Here is a 21,374-nt window from a genome sequence, read left to right as displayed (position 1 = left end):
GGGGATGGAGGCCCCATACCCAGAGTCCTCTATCCCATCTTACTCTTAGCACATTCTTCCCAGGTCCACTTTCTACTTTGAAAGACCCACTTTCCCTCAGGCACCTGATCTTGAGAATGACCTCCCTCTCCGGTAGGACCCACCATGACACAGAGGGAGAGAACACTATTCTTGCAGCCAGACTCCTGATAAAAATACCCCACAGCACTCATCTCAGAGGACTTACACCTTACACATATAAGAGGTCCCCCAGGACCTAACAAGCTTCCAGACTTGAAGAGTAAACACATTTACTTGGCATCCTCAAGCTTTTCTTTTCTTTTTAATGTTTATTTATCTACTTTGAGAGAGAGAGAGAGAGAAAACACCCTCAGATGCACACACAAGTGGAGGAGGGACAGAGAAAGAGGGAGAGAGAATCCCAAGCAGGCTCCGCAGTGTCAGTGCAGAGCCCTACATGGGGCTTGGTCCCACGAACTGTGCGATCATGACCTGAGCCAAAATCAAGAGTCGGACACTTAACTGACTGAGTCACCCAGTTGCCCCTCCCCAAGCTTTTCTTAACATTACTCCACATACTTCTGCCCCAAATTGAGGCCTGATGGGAAATCAGTGAATAATTTTATCCCACTAAAAACCAATAACATTTGAAATTGTAATATGAATACAGGTTCATCATAAAAACTATTTAAAAATCTAAAAAAAAAAAGAAAACATCTCATAATCATCACACTAAATGGAAGTAAACATTACTGATAACCATTTCAATAAAATTGGGGAAATATACACATACACACATAAAATTTTGATTTTATACATGAATTTAAAGTCCTTTACACACACATAAACATAAACGTCTGATTTTTTTTCCGTATAAATTGCATTAACAGAATTTTCCTGGATCGTTAAAATAGTCTTTGAAAATGTAATTGCATGGTATCCCATTGCACGACACAATGATTATTAAACAAATGTCCAATCGTTATTTAAGCTATTTCCAAACTGTTTGCTATTATACAGAAGAATTTAATAAACATTGCACATACATCTTTGCATATATCTCTGGTAATTTCTTTAGGATAAACTTCTAGAAATAGAATTACCAAGTCTACAAAGTTCTTGGTGTCTCCAACCAATGCATGCTTGTTAAATTGTATTGATTTGAACCAAAGAAGTAAAAACCTCCAGAGCGGTGCTTTACCATGTTCACTGCATGCTCTGAGACCCAGAGAAGGTTCCAGGGGTCCAGGTGCTCTCCCTCCACCCACCCTGTGGAACTGCCCCTTGGAGCCCAGGCAGAGGCTGAAGTCAGCAGTCCCCGGTGCTCCCTGGCTGGGTCCAGCCCCTGCTGCTGCCACATGGTTGCTTCCCTCAGCTTCTCAGAAATGCCCCGAGTCCTGGAAGAGCAGTGGTAAGCCAAGCAGGGGGAGCTCAGGAAGGGGCCGCTGCTATCCTGGGCGTGGTGGTCAGCACAAAACTTGTGCCGGCCCTACTGGGGGTTCCCCGTGTTTGGTGTGAGAGCATCAAGCCCACTCAGAAGCCCTTCTGTGAGGATTTCCTTCCAGCCCATTGTGGTGGTCCCCTGGGGAGTATACGGTAAGCGTCACCCACCCCCTCTCCAGATGGGGCGTCCAGGGCACAGAGGCCAGCAGGATGTGAGAGATAGGACAGGACCAGGGATTCGGAGACACAGCTCTAGGTCTCTCTCCACCAGCCAGTGTTGCCAAACCACAGCAGGGTGCGTCCCGTGGGAAAGTGACCCAGCACAACCAGAGGCAGAGGCCCTGTGAGGAGGCTGGGCTCGTGCCACAGTCATTTTCAACAAATACTTATTGAGCATCTACCATGTACCAATCATTGAGAAACTAGCGATAACCCAAGAGGCAAAGCCCCTGCCCAGAAGAAACAGCATGCCGGTGGGGGAAACAGATAATAAGCCCCCCAAAATCATGGCTGATGCGGTCAAGAGCTGAGAAGAAACCAAAGCAAGGTGAGGTGGACAGACAGTGACACAGAGGGGTGGGTAACTTTTAGATGGGCCGATCCACAAAGGTCTCTCTGGGTTGATATTTGAACAAAAGCTCAAATACATAGAGGGAACAGGCCCTGTGGGTTTCTGGAGGAAGTCCTTCAAAGCAGAGGGAGCAGATCCTGAGGCAGGAGCGAGATTGGTATGTTTGAGTAGACATCAGGAGCCAGTATGGCTGGAACAGGGTGAACAGGGGACAGCGTAGGGAATGAGGTCACAGAGCTAGCAGCATCCCCATTATAAGAGGGAGCTCCCACTGGGCCACCGGCATCATGTGGCACACTTGTCATCTCTTGTCATGAACCTTGAAGGTTAGGGGACCCTCCGGTGGCAGAAGACAAGAGAATAATAGCAGAGGTTCTACTACCTGATCAGGTGTTCATATCAAGGTCGTGAGGAAGGAGGGCATGTTCTAGAGCTCCATTCCACTATGCTGGGTGCCGAGTGCCCAAGGCTGACCAGGCCACAAGGCTGCTTCTAAGAGGCTCACAACCCCGTGGGGCCAACAGATGGGCAGAGTCAATGAGGTGGCAAGGAAATCTTGTCGTTTGTGACAAGGCTCGACATGGAGGACAGTGTGCAGAGTCAAAAAAGCGAAGCAGAGGAAGACAAGCATTGCATGACCTCACTTAATGCGGAATCTAAACAAGTCCAACTCATAGAAGCAGAGAGTGGAACGGAGGTAGCCAAGGGCTGCAGTACGGGGGAAATGGGGAGATGTTGGTCAATGGGTACAGACTTTTAGCTATAAGATGAGAAGGTTCTGGAGATCTAACATACAACATGGTGATTATAGTGAATAAGTCTATATTGTGTACTAATTGTGTAACTAAGTCTATATTGTGTACTATATTGTGTAATTTGCTAAGAGAGGAGATCTCAATTCTCAATTGTTTTCACACGCACACACACACACACACACACGAAGGTGACTGTGTGAAGTGATGGATATGTTAACTACCTTTGTTGTGGCAATCATTTCACAATGTATACATGTGACATGGCACACCCTAAATATATGCAACTTTTTAAATCATTTTTTTTAGTTTATTTTTTGAGAGAGAGAGAGAGCAGGGGAAGGGCAGAGCGAGGGAGAGAGAGAATCCCAACCAGACTCTGCACTGTCAGCTTACAGCCCAATGCAGGGCTGGAACTCACGAACTGTGAGATCTGAGCCGAAATCAGGAGTCGGAGGCTTAACCCACTGAGCCGCCCTGGCGCCTCGTAAATATATGCAACTTTTATTTGTTCAATTATATCTCAGTAAAGCTGGAGAGAGAGAGAGAGAGAGAGGAGGGAAGGAAGGAAGGAAGGAAGGAAGGAAGGAAGGAAGGAAGGGAGGAAGGAAGGAAGGAGGGGGGAAGGGAGGGAGGAAGGAAGAAAGGAGGAAGGGAGGGAGAGAGAGAGAAAGAAAGGAAGGAAGACAAGAAAACACATCCTTGCCTCACAGAGTTGTTGAGAAGAATAAATAAGATGTCAATAAAAGCTGGTCATACAATATCTTATGAAAAATCAGTGCTGCACAGGAACTTGCTGTGCTTTAAGCCTAATTTTGCTGTGAACCTAAAACTGCTCTAAAAAGTAAAGTTCATTCATTGAAAACAAAATAAAACTGTAAAAACCAAGCATATGGCATGGCAGACTCGGAAGACTTCCTGGAGGAGGTGCCGTTTGAACCAGGCCTTGAAAAATAAACAAGTGAGCCAAATTTCGACAGGCAAGGAAAGTGAGAAATGCACTTCAGAGAGAAACACTGGTTTGCTGACAAGGGAGCAGGGGGACCCTCTGGCGGGATATTGGGGTGTAAAGCCCACGGCCTCCATTTGGGATTATCACTGGGACAAAAGTAGACAGTGAGAAGAGAAGAGAGTTGAGAAGAGAATGCTGGGGCACACAGCCACTTTGAAGGTGGGGTAGGAGGGTGCTGGGAGGGGCTGGGGAGGGGCTGCAGAGGAGGGTCCAAGAGGCAAGAGAAGACCATGGGAGTGGACAGTCACAGGATTTAAGAAAGAGCAATGAGGAAAACATCAAACATAGTCAAGAGTTCAGTCAAGAGAGAGAAGTATGGATTGGCAAGAGTTGAGTCCTTGGAGACCTGGGCGAGGGCCAGGGGGGGTGGACAGGGCAGGGGGGGAGGGGTGTATGACTTTTCTATTGCTGTGTAATGAATCACCACAAGCTGGGCGACTCAAACAATATGGATTTACTCCCTCACGGTTCTGTAGGTCTGAAGTTTAAAATCAGTCTCACTGAGCTACAGTCAAGGTTTTGCCAGGACTGGTTCCTTCTGGAGGCTCCAGGCTTTTTGTTTTGTTTTGTTTTGTTTTTTTGCCCCAGTGGCCATCTGTATTCCTTGGCTTGTGGCCCTTCCCTCCATCTTCAAAGAGCGTCATGCAATCCCTCTGACAACACCTCACCTTCTCCTCTTTGACCTCTGCTTCCTCTTAGAGGACCCCTGATTGCAGAAGACAGACCTGGACAACCCAACATAACCTCTCTGTCTTAAGATCCTTAACTTAATCACATGGGCGAAGTTCCATACAAGGTGACACTGACGGGTTCCGGGGAGTAGGACATGAACATCTTGCGGGTGGGGGGAGGTGGCTTATTCAGCCTTCCACTGTTTGGGTGGCCAGGGGCCAATGGAGAAAGGAAAGAGGGGAGGAAAAAGAGAGGGTGACAGGAGACAACTCACTCAAGAAACCTGAACTAGAAGGAAGGAGAGGACAGATGCATCTTGAGGAAGACCCACCCTGGCCGGAGACAAGTTGCTTTTAGGATTTTATTTTCGTCCCATCCTGTTGTGTCTCCTTCCCTCCGTTCTCCCCCAAGCCCAACGGGGAGATGAGAAACAATCCACGTTGTTGTCAATTTCATAAAGCATGGCTTCTTTCACCCCTGACACCCACCTGCCTGGGCACCTTCCAAGCTATGTGAGTGGAAATCCACATTTTTAAGAGTGGTTCTCATTGTAGGTCCTATGGCAGGTCCTCCTTTAATTTACAAAACAAAGATTATTATATGATTAATTGTTCAAGTTCAAATAGCGATGTCCCGTTAGAAAGGTAAAGATTTCATTCCCGGCCCCCTCTTCCCCTTCTGAAAAGTTTTCTTGTTGTACAACGGATTTTAGTTCTTCTACTGTTTTTACGTGTAACTTAATTTTTTCCCCAGCTTTAGGGAGAGATAATTGACAAGGGATCTACATTTTTAAACCACAAGGAAAAGAAACCCAGAGCTACCAAGAATAATATTTTATTGACTTGGAACCAGTTTTGGAATTTGTATTTTTAACCAACTACCCAGGTGATTTTGATGATCAGACAGTTTGAGGGTTTTTTTTTCCTCTTTCTCTTCCCTTCGGTAAACTGTTTTTCAACTTTGTTTTTCAGTGAAAACCATTTCCTCCTCACCATGGACTCCATCCAGAGGCTGCACCCATCTCTCCCACGTCAACAGTCTGTGTCCTTGGCAGAGGACAGTGCTCTCATTCTGGGCCTTTCCCTTCTTCCTCAGCCAAAGCCCTGCTCCTGCACCTCCCTGCAGCTAATAAAAAGGCTGAGTTCCCTGATGCAGGGAAGGCCCCCACCCGCTCTCCCTCGCAGGGATGAGTGAAATCTGCCGGGCCCACGCTCATCCCAATAGGCAGCTTTCCTGGCCTCCCGTGTTCCCAGAGCAACCAGCTCTGTCCTGGGCCTCAGGACGTCCCCGGGCTGAGGGACCCGACCCCCTTCCGAAGCCAAATGGTTCCTAGTGAACCTGCAGAAATGCAAGAGCGGGGCGTTTCTGGACACCGAGTAAAGACAGTCTCCCCATGGGAAGGCATGAATTGACCGGGGACAAAAGGCACTTGTGGGCCCAGGGAGGCAGGGTTTGGGGGAATCCTGCGCTAAGTGGAGGTGGGTGGGCATATTTCTCCTGTCTGGTGGGATTGGCCCCTCTGACCAGTAAGCACCTGGCTCAGCTCTAGGAGACGTGGAGAATGAATTTCACAGTCATTTCCACTGGGCCATGGCACTGGAACAGCTGCAGGAGAGGACACAGCTGGTGCTGCCCCCACCCCCTTCCAGCAGAGCCTCTCTGGAGGAACGCCACCCCCACCATGGAGAGGAAGAAGGTCCTACTTGCTGTGGTTCCAGGGGCCACGGAAGGTGTCTCTAAGCTGAACCCCCATTTTCGAGGGCACAGTTTGGTCTTTATTAATTCCATCACTACTACTCATTCTAGAGGCTCCTAAACCCAGTTAAACGTCAGGATCACCCGGGATGTTTGTTAAAAAGTAAAGATCAATAAAAGTAGCAAGTGTGGGGACGCATCCCAGACCGAGTGAATCAGAATCTCTTTGGGGAGGACTAGGGCTACAATCAGCATGAATCAGTTTAACGAGACCGTGTCCTCTGTTCCAAAAGTCTGAGCCCACAGAATGGGAGCATGGAGAAGGAACGGTGGGGGCTCAGGTGACAGAGAATCATACTCAGAGTCACAAGGCATGCCAGCCAGTGCACTGAAGACTTCTCACATGTTATCTTACTTAGTAGTCCAAACACGCTCAAGGGGGATGCCCAGTTATTGCCCCCATTTTGCCGACGAGGAAATAGGAGCTCCAAAAGTCACTCACGTCATTCAGAGGCAGAGCCAGGACTTGGATCCAGATCTTTCTCTGCATGTCTCTGCCATGGAAGGAATCATGGGAGACCTGGGCACCCACCCCTTTGGGGTTTAGGGCGGTGTGTGACCAAACTGACATGAATGCAATGTGCTTTCTGGGGTCTCCTCTCTGGCGGGCTCAGGTCCCCCATGATTGCTCCCCTCACATCAATTCACCAAGTGCTTGTGGACACAGAGGTGGCCAGGACATGGCCACCCTCAGGACAGGATGGTTCCTGGAAAGGGCATTGGGCTAAAATCAGGAGAGTTGACTTCTGGTCCCAGCCCCACCACTGCTAAGCAATGAAAGCAGCCTTGGCACCCCCTCAGCAGAGAGGGGTATGGACTGGGTGAACTGGGGGGTGGGGGGCATCTACTCTTCAAAAGCAGGCTGAGGACCCCAGCTCCATGTCACTAGATGCTGTCCCTCTCTCACTCTAAGTCCCTCCAGGACAGTGGTCTTCTCTTGCCTGCAGGATAAAATCAGCCCCTCACCTAGATACCATGAGCTTCTCTGCAGGGTGCATCAAGGAGGGGATTTGGCCTCCCCAGACTTCAAGGAAGACTTCCTGGAGGAGGTGGCACCTGGGTCAGAGCTATCCAGGAGAGGAGTGGAGAAATATCAAGCAATGGTAACAACATGAGCTAAATAAACCATGGCTGTCTCTCTCCACATGGTATATGCAGGTATATGCTGGATACTGGTCCCTGGAGGTCCCAAGAAGCCCTCCTGACACCTTAGACAGCCTCCTTTGGCTTCTACAGGGCTTTAGGGAACTCCAGGGACCAGTACCCAGCACACTGCTTGGGAGGGAGTATTTGCATGGCTGTCTTCCCACTGACTTTTCACAGGCAGGAGGACTGACCCTCTCTAGCTCTGATCCTGTGCCTGACATATGTCAGGGAAAGGAAGGAAGGAAGGAGGGAAGGAAGGTCTGGCCCAAAGAGGCACTTTACTCAAGAGACCTCTGAGGGCACCAACCTGACAAACTGGGTCCCACGGGACTGCCTGTGCTGGCTCAACATTGTCCCTCTCTCACTCTCCCTCGTGAGGGACTTTTAAGTCCTGATTGTGACTGGGGTGGCCTGAGAGCTCTGGGAAGATGATCCAATGGGGGCGGCTGCAGGAGTGAGTTCCCACATCTCTCTGCCTCTCCCACTCAGACATTTTGGATTCCTACCCAGCATCCTTGAATTGGGTCCAGGATTCTTGTCCCCACATCACAGATGAGGCAGTCGAGGAGCCTGCTTTGGAGACAGGTACAATTCAGATCTTAAACTAAGTTGGGGTTGGACGAATTCTTCACAGGTCGAAGATGCTTCTCAGGTATAGACTGAGGATGCAGAGTAGACAGGGCTTCCCTTCTGATGAGGCAGAGGAGACAGCGTGAGTCCCAGAGACTCAACGATGAGCAGAGAGGTGGGCTGGACCCATCTCACCTGAGGTCCAATAAGGCAGAGACTCAGCCTCCTGGCATCAGCGCTAGAAGTGGCCTGTAGAGACTGACCCTCTGAAGCCACAGGTGAGGTCCAGAGAAGGTCACGTGCTATAGAAGGCTGAATAATGGCTCACAGACATGGCCAGGTAATCTCCAGAACCTGAGAATGTTCTTACACAGCAAAAGTTGCTTTACAGGTGTGGTTAAATTAAGGCTCTGGAGATGGGGGTCCTTCAGGTGGGCCCAAAGTAATCACAAGCACAGGAGGATGCAGGAGGGTCAGAATAGAGGAGAAGGCAACGTGTTGACAGAGCAGAGACTGGAAGGAGGCCCTTGGAAGATGGAGGAAGGGGCCACAGCCAAAGAATGCAGGCAGCCACTGGCAGCTGAGAATGGCAAGGAGACGGGTTGTCTCCTGGAACTTCCAGAAGGAACCGGCCCTGCCGACAGCTTAACTTTAGCCCCGTCAGACTGATTTTGGACATCTAACCTATAAATTGTGAGAGAATACATTTGTTTTGTTTTAAGCCACTTAGTGTGTGGAGATTTGTTACAGCAGTAACAGGAAGCCCCAACTTGCCTGGAGACACATGGCTGAGTCTGTTCTCTGATCCTGCGGGCCAGCTCTGTGGAATGCTTGTCCTGTGCCGGATGCGACTGGGTGAGTGGTGCAGGTGAGGCCCTAAGGAGCCTCAAACACTACACTTGGTGAGATCCCAAGCCTCTGAGTCTGAGGGGGTATGTGTGTGTGTGTGTGTGTGTGTGTGCTAGAAAGAAGAGAAGAACATGCCTTCTTCATGCATCGAGGGATTTTCTGGGCAGACGATCCTCCAAAGGCACGTCAACATTTTTCTCTCCAGGAAAAAATAATTCAATCCCTATCAAAAAAGTCACAGTTATGTACACTCACACACATGGATTTTCACAGGGCAGGGAGCAAAGCTGAGGAGGGCCGGGAACCATCTGCCAGAGGGCTGTGGACACACCGTGACCTCTGGGATGGTACAGAGGACGTCCCTGTCCCTGAGAAATGTTTAGGTTCCACAGCGCATCCCCATCACTTATTTTCCTCTTTTCTCCTTACAAGCCCAAGCGTAAATACCAATACACAAATCACATGGGCATACACATACACATAGGCTCATGAGCAGCGCCAGTGTGTGCGAGGAAGAAATGAGCAAACGTACGTGCACAAGCCAACCACCTGATCCACTTATAAACAAGCAGTCCTGCACACGCACTGGCAGACATCTACATGCCCACAAACCCAGATACGTGCACTTTACACACTTACATGCACCCACACTTGTGCAGACACAGCCGTGCCAGAGTAAAGACCACCCACACATATGGACACCTGGACACCTGTGAGCCGAGTGGAGGGCCCAGGACTTCCTGCGCCTCCCTTCAGGGAAGGAGGCCAGATTGCCTTCCCCACCCAACCCTCCTGAGCTCTGCTCTGGAGCCCTCTGCTGGGGAGTCCAGGAACAGGCTGCCAGGTCCTGGAGCTGTGCCAGCCTGGACTGGGGCGGGGGTTGGAGGGAAGGGAAAGGAGGAAAGAATGGGGGACCAACGGGGGGGCCAGCTCCAGGGCACTCAGTATCCTGCCTCCACCGGGCCCGAATGACTTTCTGCAGCCTCCAATCCAGGGCTGAAGGGGAGATTTCTCCTGCAAAGATCCCCTTGGGCTCTAGCTCTTTTTGCCAAACCCAGGCTCACCCTGTCCTGTCAGTGGCTGTTGCTAGCGTGCCTGCGTGCGAAGGAAGGGCCTTGGCTTGGCTGCATCGCAGGCTCCCCCCAACCAAGCTTTCTTCACCCTCCCACACACTGGGAGCCCACACTGGCTCTGCTCACCCCACCCTGGCTCTGCTCACCCCACCCTGGACCATCTTGCAGTGCTGCTAGGCACCCAGCTTCCTTGCACCCACTGGGTCTCTGACAGCTTCTTACAACTCCCCGTTCAAACCTCCACCTCCTGTCTCTCAGAGGGCCCAACCTTCAGCTCTCAGTGGCTTTTTCTTTCCATTTGCTCCTGGGGGAGGGGGAGAAGTGAAGAAGAGTCGGGCTTTGGAATAACATGGGTGAGCCTGAATTCAGATCTTAGCTCCAAGGTGGGGCTTGCTCACAGCTGTGGGCCTCTCGGGCAGGTCACCGAATCTCCACCAGCCTCAGTTTCCCCAGGTAGAATGGAGATCATGCTACTTATATGGCAGGGAGACGGCATTCTCAGTGCCCAGCACCAGGGCTGGTTTAAGGGGTCAGACAGCCAGGCAGCTGGCTAGGGTGCCATCTTTACAAGGCACCCAAACATCACTGCAGATGTAAGGAGATAAAGAAAATCATGGCTGGAACTCCTCTAAGGGACAGTTGTATACTCTGCTCTAATGATCTACCTGCAATGGGGTGCTGGGTAGACCCCCCAAAAAGAAGGGTAGAATAACAACAGTCTCGGAGCTGTTTTCTAAGGAGTTCGGGAGCAGGGTCTCTAAAAAGATTTTGTTTGTCTAATTGCAGTATGCAGGTTTGGGGTGAGAGCTGAACCACTCAGAGAAGATGGAGTGTTGGCAACAGGGATCCGCTTCTCTGTCCATGCCCCCCCCCCCCCCCCGCCCTTCTTCTAGGCAGGGCCCAATTCCACTGCATTCAAGTTGAACTGATAGTAAAAGAAGATCAGTTTGATGGGACATAAGATTATATTATTCTGTGCTTGGGGCACCCACATGTTTCCCTGTTGGGTCCTTCCTGACAGGTAGAAGGTACTTAACAAATGGTGGTTGGGTTTGTCTCTCCAGATCTCAGTCCTAAAACTTCTCTCCAGCACCCCACGCTCAGCTCGGCCCTTCTCACATTCTGTCTACCTGGTCTTTGTGTCCACAGCACCACTGAATTCTTCACTCCATACCCCCTCCCCATAACCTTAGCCCACTGGCCTAGCCCATTCTGGAAGCCACAAGGCTTCTAGTGGGGCGGGGGGGGGTGTCCAGATTTCCATTTCTTGGGAAATCAGATAGTTCCCCTGCATCAGCCTGTCTAATACAACACCAACCAGCCACCAGCCTGCCCTGGAAAGTATCTCATTATCTTAAAGGTCTACCATCAGGCAGTCCCAGCTTACCGATGAGTTATATTTCAAAACTTTGTTTCTGTGAAATGACATGACATTCCAGACAATGAGCCAATAGAAAAGCGAGGACTCAAAGGCATGAAGGGGGGCTTCATTTTCCAGGTCGGGTGGTAATGCCCATCACAAAGCTGGGTTGCCACACACTTGCATGGGGAAAAAAAGAGAACCCTACTGTTGCAAGACCTGTAGGTAGAAATGGAAAAATAATAATGCTGATCTAGAAAAGTCTGTTTATTCTCTCGTGAAAGCTGGTGCTTGAGGGAAAGCAGGTTTCTTAACAGGAGTATAAAGAGATGGGTGGGACCTTCTGAGGGAACTTCGAGGTGTTCTTCAAGGGCTTTAGAGGCTGAAAGCCTTTGTTCTTCGTCATTCTAATTAATCTTTCTGACATTCAGTCTGCTTTTTTCTTGACACAGGGAAGGCCTGGCTCCATCCTAACACTCAGTCAATCGGGATTGTTTAGGTAGACAGAGTAAACGGTGGGGAAAGGTCCTCCTGGGGTAACTGGGGCAGAGTTGTTAGGGAGGAGATGAAAAAAGCAGATACAAGGGTGTGTGATTTGGGTTTTCAAGATGGCCCGAGGAAGAATGAGCTGAACTGAAATGTGGAAAAAAAAAAAACCCAAGAAACAAACAACAAATACAGAGAGAAAATGGAGATTATGACACATATGTGACTCCATCCCCACAAAACCTGAAAAGAAAATAAAGGAAGTGGAGAAGTTGGGAGCCAGACAGTTCCGAGGCTGGCCACCAGGTGACACCACAGGCCCAAGACAGCTTGGTTGCTGTCTGTGGTGGGTGGGGGACTCAGGAGGCCCCAGGGAACTGGGGAGGGGTGGGGGGGTTCATAGGTTGGGAGGTACAGGACATTCTCAGATTCAGCCCTCATTCCTACTGAGTTGGAGCAAGTAGCCTCCTGCACATTCCCTTCCTCCCCCAGCCTCCACCCTGTCTCCCCTGCAGAGTTTATGCTGGTCTACAAGGTGAGGTGGGGATGGGAGGGTGCCCCGAGGGACCAGGGCCGGAGACAGGGGGTGAGAGAAGGGACTAGGAAGAGGGGGTCTCAGGAAGGTCTTGGACAGAACCCTGATAGCGTGAGGGGACAGAAGACAATGAACCTTTATTGGGAGTCCGCCCCCACTCACAGGTCCTGAGGCAGGAAGGCCCAGACGGGGAATCAGGCAGCTCCACCTACGGGGCTGCCCACGGATGCAGGTGAGTCAGAGTTTAGGTTTGGCTGATAACAGCCTGGACTAGCTGAGAAAGGGCCTTTTGTGAGGGTTGCCCCTCATCAGGCCCCCTCCTCACAGCTGGGCTGGCTCCTTGGCGGAGGGCTGCCTTTCAGGAAACAGGATGGACTAGAATATGGAAAGAAACCCGGCAGAGCGCCTTTACTGTGAGATGCTGTGTGGGAACTTTCAGATGCCTTAGGGCCAATGTGCAGGAGAAAGATACAGCTTGGCTGGGGCCCACATTCTTTCCTTCCAGGTTTTCAATCTCAGCTGTGTCTATCTTCCACCCCCACCCCACTGATTCCCCTAGGGAGAGAATACATCACTTTCAGTACCATGATAAGTCAGGACACTGGGTTGTAGATGGCCAAACCCACCTTTGAATCAGCTTGGCTAAAAGGTGGTATAGACTTTTTGGTATAGACTGGTGGTATAGACTAAAAGGTGAGCCAGACTTGACTCTCTGGCTCAGTCAGGGCAAGGATGAAGCAGGCCCCAGGGAGGTCTAGAATGAGGCCTACTTACCCCGGTGGGATTCTCTCCTCCCTGTGTCTCTCAGAGGCTGGAGGCACCATTTCTTCAGCAGATAGGCTTTGCCTTGCTCTGGTAGGGAAAATGACCTTGGGCCGTTCAGATTTGCATTCTCAGAGTATGAATTTGCATTCTCATACCAGAAAGGAAATCCCACCGTCTGCTACCAGATTTGGTTAGGAAAAAGTCCTGAGGAAGAACTCTGATTGGCTCTGCTCAAGTCATGTGCCTAGTCCTGGACCAATGGCTGTAGTTGGGAGGATGCCTTACTGTGATTTTCTCAGACTGAGTCACTTGCCTAACCCTGTGGCCAGGAGGAATGAGGTCCAGGGAAGACAAACATGAGAACCTCCTTAACATGCACTTGGAGTTTCATGTGGCAGAACTGCTAGTTGGCTCCCAATAACAATTTTTTCCTTTTCTCCAATAAACAAAATGTTTACTGGATACATGGCTACCTGGAATAAAAACTACATTTCCCAGACTCCCTTACAGTGAAGGATAGCTGAGTATCTAAGAGTTCTGACCAATGGGGTATGAGCAAAACAAGGGGTGCACTTCCAGATGCTGTCCTTAAAAGGAGGGGAGCAGCCCCTCTTAACCCTTCACCCCAACTTCGTGCAGACTGGAAACTCTTGTGCTGGTGAACCACCCTGGATCCTATGGGTGAGAACAGAACCATACAGATGGCATAGTAGCAAGTTAGTTAACAGAAGCCTGAGTCTTTAGTGCCATTTTGGCCCCAGATTGTTTCTGCCTGGACTGCTACACAAGAGGAAATGAACATTTATCCTGTTTGAGCCACTCTTGTTTTGGATCCCTGTTAACGTCTGTCAAGTCTATATTCTAAGTAATGCATCTTGGGACCTTTTCTTGGTACCCACTGATGCAGGCTGAAAACTCCATCTCTTGAATCCAGCACTGAATTTGTTCCCTGACCCAGACACCTCCATCCAAACCCAGAAAAATGCTGTCTGTGACCAGCCCACACTTTGCTGAGAATGTGACAAGACACACCACAGCACCAGATCTGCTCTCCCTTCCTGAAAAGTTAGTTATCTTTCTGCCGACATCCTGACTCCATCTCAATGGGCATGTTCCAAAGTGTTTTGCATGTCGGTTGGACCAGACTTCGTTGGCTCAGGGGCTCCTATAGAGCGGAGGCCATGGCTCTCTCATCAGACTGGGGGGCTGCTGAGAGCTAGAGCCATGGATAAATATAAAGTCATTGCCCCTTCCTGCCTCCATGATACAAATTGCACACATCCCATTTGGGTGGGCAAACACAGCAGACAGCCCATCTTCCCCCGAGGCAGGGAACCGAGTGCACCGAGTTACTGAGAGCTGAACTATGAAGGGACAGGCCCATAACTGCCTCTTCTCCTGCCACCTGGGAGTGTTCCATCCCTGGGCTCCTACTCGGATCTTCATGACCCATGGTCCTGAGGGCAGGAAAAGAAAGCGTCAGCCAGTGGCTGGTCATATTTGAGGTTAGTGTAGGAGATGAGGCACAGAAACTAATCGAAGGACTTTGTATCTGATGATCCCCCACCCTCATGCCAAGCATTTATACTCGAAGAAGGTTAATTGAGGTGAACCCATTTGGGAAATCCAGAAGGAAACATTGCTTTGGACCGTAAAAACACAGGCTGGGACTGGGCTGGGCTCTTTTCCTTTCTTCAGTACTGATTGTGTTTAAGAACAACAGCAGGCAGGCCCAAGTCTTTCTTACAGCTGTCCTTGATTCCAAGCTGCTGACTTTACTCCTTCTTTCCCCCCAAACTTCCTCCCCTAGAGAAGGCCTCCCTAAGAGCCAAAACGGAGTCTCTACCCTCGTAGTAGGGTCAGAAAACTGCTCACAGGGCAATTTGGACTAGCCTTGGGCCATGGGAACTAGCAGGCCCTACCTGAACTGGCAGGAAGGTGACATTGGGTCTCTAGGCTGCATCTCTGGATCTCCTTAGAGATGGAGACAAGACCTATGGTCCCAGCTCAAACCCAGGCACTTCTCCACACTGTTTGCCTCTGGCACTAGCATTGGACCCAAGGAAAGAGTATTGACTTTTGGTCTTACTACCCGTGAGATACATCAAGACTGAGGGACAGGGGTGCCTGGATGGCTCAGTCGGTTAAGTGTCTGACTTTGGCTCAGGCCACGATCTCACAGTTTGTGAGTTCAAGCCCCATATCGGGCTCTGCACTGACAGCTCAGAGCCTAGAGCTGACTTTGGGTTCTCTGTCTCTTTGTCTCTCTCTGCCCCTCCCCGCTTGTACTTGTACTGTCTCTCTCAAAAATAAATAAACATTAAAAAAAATAATAAAAAACTGAGGGACAAGCAGGACTGGTGACACAGGGAGGGCAAGATGTGAGCGATGACCCTGCTCCTAGCTTGTGAGGGATAGCCAAGGCTGGCCTTCCATGAAAGCTAGGGTCTCCCTTCCCTTCACAGCTTCCCTGCCTCACCTGAGTCCTGACCTGCCTGCTTGCCTCACCTGCTGTGCCCCTCCCTTCTTCTCTTGCACAACGCACTTGGGAGCTCTTGCAACAGTCAGCACACTCCCCTATGTCTTCAACCTCTTCTTGGAATGTCTCCTCCTCTGCTGGTCCGGAGCCACCACCTCCCCACAGCTCTCTCAAGGGAGGCTGTTTATCTTCACATACTCTGCACCTTAGGACTAAAAGGTGGGGTTTTTCTTTATTATTCCTATTGTCGTTTCCAGCCCATACTCCCATCCTCTTGTAAAGCCCCACACCATTGACACTGCTGCTGCCTGCGCTACCTTCCTGGCTCTTTGTCTCTGTCTTCTCTCAGCCTCCCAGGTGTGCTCCCCCGCCCCCCCCCCCAACTCAAGACCCCGGCTCCAGCCTCTTCATCTTTTCCTCTACCCCCTACCCCCACCTGCCACTATCCTAAACAAACATATCCACGCCTTGACCTCTCGCTTCCTTCACCTTGATCTCCAATAATCCCAGCCTTAGCTCTCCATCACCACATTTATTCCTGAAGACTTTATGGTCACCCAAAGCCTCACTGCTTCTGAAATGAGAAGTCCCATCTCCCACTCCCCATCCACCACCTGTGAGCCTTTGTGCTCCTCAGCCCAAGTGCCCCAAAAGAGTTCTCTGGTCTCAGACAACTCTCCAGCCTGATGATTCCTTCACTTTCTCTCTATCTGCCAGCACCCTCCTGCTTTCACTTCTCTTCTTTCCCAGATTCTCTGGTTTGTGGGTGAATAAACTGTGGTGTATTCACACAATGGAGTATCATACAGCAGGTTAAACAAAGAACCACAGCAACAGAAAACAAATGGATAAATCTTAGCAATATATAATTAAGTGAAAAACGTAAATCCCCAAAGATTACATAGAGAATGATACTCTTTTAATGAGGTTAAAGATGGTTAATATAAAAATGTCTGTATATAACATTTGGAGATACACAAAGGCACAATAAAACTATATAAAAAGGAAAGAAAGGGAATGTGACACACAGGATTCAGAATGATAGTCACTGTGGGTGGGGGAGACAGGGGGCTTGGATAGGGAGGAGGATCCATATGTAAGATGTGGGTTATTGTCAAGGCTTTTGTTTGAGTGGTGATTTTGCAGATGCCTATGACATCATTACAAATAACTAATTAAATAAAAATTAGCCATGCATGGATCAATGGTGAATGTGTCAGGGAACCAGTGCTGTGTGGAGGAACCCAATAAAATCAAGATTCCATGGGTTATCATGACATGACTTTCTTGCACGTATATTGAACCTCTCTCAGCCTCCCACCACTGAATCCACAAATCTCTCTGCACCTGCACCAATTTTTCTTATTTTTCCTATCACAATGGGAGAAGACTCCCAGTTTCTTCCACCCAAGAAGAATCCCATCCCCTGGTCCCTGGATCCCATCCCTTCTCATATCCTCAAGGACTTTGCTTTTTAGTTATCCCCTCGCTCTCTACTCATCAATCTCTCTGTCTCTGGTTGGTTTTTTCCATGAGTACAAACATGCTCTAGTCTCTCCCATCTTAAAAAACAACAAACTTTTGTGTTAGTTAGGCTGCTATAGCATGGAAGTCCCCAAAGACTGTGTATCAGCTAAGCAGAAGTTTAACTCCTGCATGAGAAGGCTAGGAAGGCAGTACAGGGGGGATGTGGTCACCTCTTCCATCTGTTGCTCTGCCATCCTTAATTCACAGTTCCCCTCCAAGCTGGCTGCTCCCGCCCTTGCCAGCTCTGCAGCCTCCCAGCCAGAAGGAAAGAGAAAAGGGGAAGGAGAAGATATTCCTGTTTCCACTGAAGAACATGGCCTGAAAGTGGCACGCATCATGTCCATTCACGCTGCATTGCCCTCAGACCGGATCAAGACACACACCGAGTTGCAAAGGAAGTTAGGAAATACAGTCTTTTGGTGGGTAGCATTGTGTCCGCTTAAACATTCTGCCACTGTTGAAGAAGAGGAGAGTTGCTAGCAAAGAAAAGCTATTGTTTTTTGACATGGCCTGCACCTCTGGCCACCCAAATACACATGCCTTCTTCTCCCACACATGGAACACGTTAATCTCCTGCCCACAACCCACATCCACAAGGTCTCATTCATTATTGCAACCAGCTCAAAGCCCGGACCCTCTTGGTGACTGTCAGATCTTTGTATGAAGCTCAGATATCAGTCCAGTGACATATAAACTAAAAAGCAAGTTATCTATTTGCCGCTTCCACCAGCAATACACATATATAAGAAGAGATAAGAACAGGATAACAATTAAAACTGCCATTTGGAGGGGTGCCTGGGTGGCTCAGTCGGTTGAGCGTCCGACTTCGGCTCAGGACATATCTCCTGGTTTGTGAGTTCGAGCCCTGTGTCAGGCTCTCTGCTGACAGCTCAGAGCCTGGAGGCTGCTTCTGATTCTGTGTCCCCCTCTCTCTCTGCCCTTCCCCCGCTCGCACTCTGTCTCTCTCTGCCTCTCAAAAATAAAGAAACATAATTAAAAAAAATTTTTTAACTGCCATTTGTAAAGGAAAAATTAGAAAACACATAGCAAGAACATAGCAATTAGCAGATCCCTCTAAGCAAGAATTCCAAAGGTTCCCTGCCTCTCAAAGGAGTGTGTTCCTTGGTACTGATTACCCACAAACATCTCCTTTATCTCTTATTCCCTGTGGCCCCTGGCTTTGCCTTCTGGGAGTTCCTTCCTTGTCTGTTGTCCTCTAGGGCCACATCTGAAGAGGGCATTGGAGAATATGCCCTTCCCGGGAAAGTGAGGGTACAGCTTTCACAGCCTGTTTCCTGGTGGTGAAGCTTTGGGAGCTCATAGTTTGCTTCAGGAGTCGAGCAATCCCAAAGTTGCACAGGACAGGCTTGTAAGCTTTGTCAATTAATTTCCCTCAAAAACTTATTGTAACACTACAAAAATTAAATATAGAAACTTATTGTAACACTACAAAAATTAAATATAGAAAATAATTTCGTTGGGGCGCCTGGGTGGCTCAGTTGGTTAAGCGGCTGACTTTGGCTCAGGTCATGATCTCGCGGTCTGTGAGTTCGAGCCCCACGTCGGGCTCTGTGCTGACAGCTCAGAGCCTGGAGCCTGTTTCGGATTCTGTGTCTCCCTCTCTCTGACCCTCCCCCGTTCATGCTCTGTCTCTCTCTGTCTCAAAAATAAATAAACGTTAAAAAAAAAAAAAGAAAATAATTTTGTCTACAATCATATAGAAGAGTATACAATAGGAGTATGTTTAACAAAAGAAGTCCCAGGCGTGTACATTGAAAACTACAAAACATCATTAAAAGAAATTAAAGAAGACCTACATAAATGGGAAGTCACCTTGTGTCCATGGATCAAAAAACTTAATATTGTTAAGATGGCAATACTCCTTCAAACGATCTACAGATTTAATGCAGTCCCTATTAAAACCCTACCTGCCCTTTCTGCAGAAGTTGCAAACTGGTCTTAAAATTCACATAGAATTGCAAAGGATCCATAGCAGCCAATTCAATCTTGAAAAAGAACAAAGTTGAAAGACTTACACCAACTTTACCATTTCAAAACTTACTGCAAAACTACAGTAATCAAGACAGTGTGGCACTGACACAGGAATAGAATTGAGAGTCTAGAAACAAACCCACAAGATGGAAGACGAGTCCTTTCAAAAATGGTGTAGGAGCAGCTGGATATTTGAATGAATGTAGTTGGGTCCCTACCTCACATCATGTATAAAAATTAACTCAAAATGGGTCATGGACCTAAATGTAAGAAATGAAACTCTGGGACACCTGGGTGGCTCAGGCAGTTAAGTGTCTGACTTTGGCTCAGGTCATGGTCTCACAGTTCATGGGTTCCAGCCCTGCATCAGAATCTGCACTGAATCCCTGCTTGGGATTCTCTCTCCCTCTCTCTCTGTCTCTCCCCAGCTCATGCTCTCCCCCCACCTCTCTCTCAAAAATATATAAACTTAAAATTTTTTTTAATGAAGCTGTAAAACTTAGTGATCCTGGATTAAACATTGTTTTTTTTCTTTTCCTTTTTGTTTGTTTGTTTTAGATATGACACCAAGACCACAAGAGGAAAGAAAGAAAGAAAGAAAGAAAGAAAGAAAGAAAGAAAGAAAGAAAGGAAGGAAAGAAGGAGGGAGGGAGGAAAGAAGGAGAAAGGTGTCAGTTTTCATCAAAATTAAAAACCTTTGTGTTTCTTTTTTTTAATCTTTATTTATTTTTGAGAGAGAGACAGAGACAGAGAGAGTGCGAAGGGGAGGGGCAGAGAGATAGGGAGAGAGAGAATCCCAAGCAAGATTCAAGTCCCCAATGTGGGGCTTGAACTCATAAACTGTGAGATCATGACCTAAGCCGGAACCAAAGTCGATGCTTAACTGACTGACCCACCCAGGTGCCCCAAAAACCTTTGTGTTTCAAAGAACACTCTCAAGCAAGTGACAAGACAACCCACAGAATGGGAGAAAATATTGGCAAATACTAAATTTGATAAGGGACTTGAATTCAGAATATATAAAGAACACTTAATAATTCAACAATAAGAAGAACAAATAATCCAATTTAAAAGTGGACAAAGAATTTGAATAGATGTTTCCTCAAAGAAGATACACAAATGGCCAATAAACACATGAAAAAGAGCCCAACATCATTAGCTGATGAGGACATTCAAATAAAAACCAGTGAGATACTGTGGTTGGAAAACAGTCTGGCAGTTTCTCAGAAAGTTAAATACAGGATTACCTATGACCCTGCAATTTCACTGCTAGGTGTGTATCAAAGAGAACTGAAAATATACATCTACATGAAAATTTGTACACGGATGTTTATAGCAAGATTATCTGTAATAGCCCAAAAGAAGAAACAACCTGAAAGTCTATCAGCTGATGAATGGTTAAACAAAATGTGATATATCTATACAATGGAATAAAAAAGGAATATAACACTGGTGCATGCTACTATATGGATGAACCTAGAAAATATGCTAAATGAAAGAAGTCAGACACAAATGGCCACATCTTGTATGATTTCCATTTACATGAAATGTTCAGAATAGGCAAATCCATGGAGACAGAAAGTGTTTTTCCGGGGTGGGGAGGGGGTGTGTTCAGGGGGAAGAGAGGATTGGGGAATGACTGCCACTGGTTCAGGGTTTCTTTGGGGAGTGATGGAAATGTTCTAGAACCGGCTAGTGGTGATGGTTGCACAATTCTGTGAATATGCTAAAAACCACTGAATTGTACACTTTAAAAAGGTGAAATTTATCATATGTGAATTGTATCTCAATAAAAGGGTTTTAAGAAAATGAGTTTAGGGACGCCTGGGTGGCTCAGTCAGTTGAGCATCGACTCTTGATTTTGGCTCAAGTCATGATGCCACAGTCGTGAGATCAGGCCCTGCATCTGGCTCTGTGCTGACACTGCAGAGCCTGCTTGGGATTCTCTCTCTCTCCCTCTCTCTCTGCCCGTCTCAGACTTGCATGTATGCATGCTCGCTCTCTCTCTCTCTCTCAAATAAAAAAAAAAGTAAAAAACAAAAAAGATTATTTCTCTCTCCCTCTGCCCCTCTCCCCTGCTTGTGTTCTCTTTCTTAAAAAAAAAAAAAAAATTAGTTTACTCATAGTCTGTTCCATGAGCATGTAACCCCACCAAAAAAGCTGGTCTAGATACAGTTCTTAAGCCTGAAGACACATTTATACATATTTACTTACCAGCCTGTATACCAGGTCCATCCTACCCTCTCGTAAATTAATGATCGTTCATGAGGTTACTTAACGTAGTATACTGGCCTGAGTGGAAAAGCAACACCTTTCATACGATCTGGACTGCGGGACTGACTCTCGTCTGGCCGGGCATTCTTAACTGAGGCTAACTGGGGAAGTGT

This window comes from Acinonyx jubatus, chromosome A3 (genome assembly GCF_027475565.1).
Source record: "Acinonyx jubatus isolate Ajub_Pintada_27869175 chromosome A3, VMU_Ajub_asm_v1.0, whole genome shotgun sequence".
Lineage (NCBI taxonomy): Eukaryota > Metazoa > Chordata > Mammalia > Carnivora > Felidae > Acinonyx > Acinonyx jubatus.
This window is presented reverse-complemented; position numbering follows the sequence as displayed.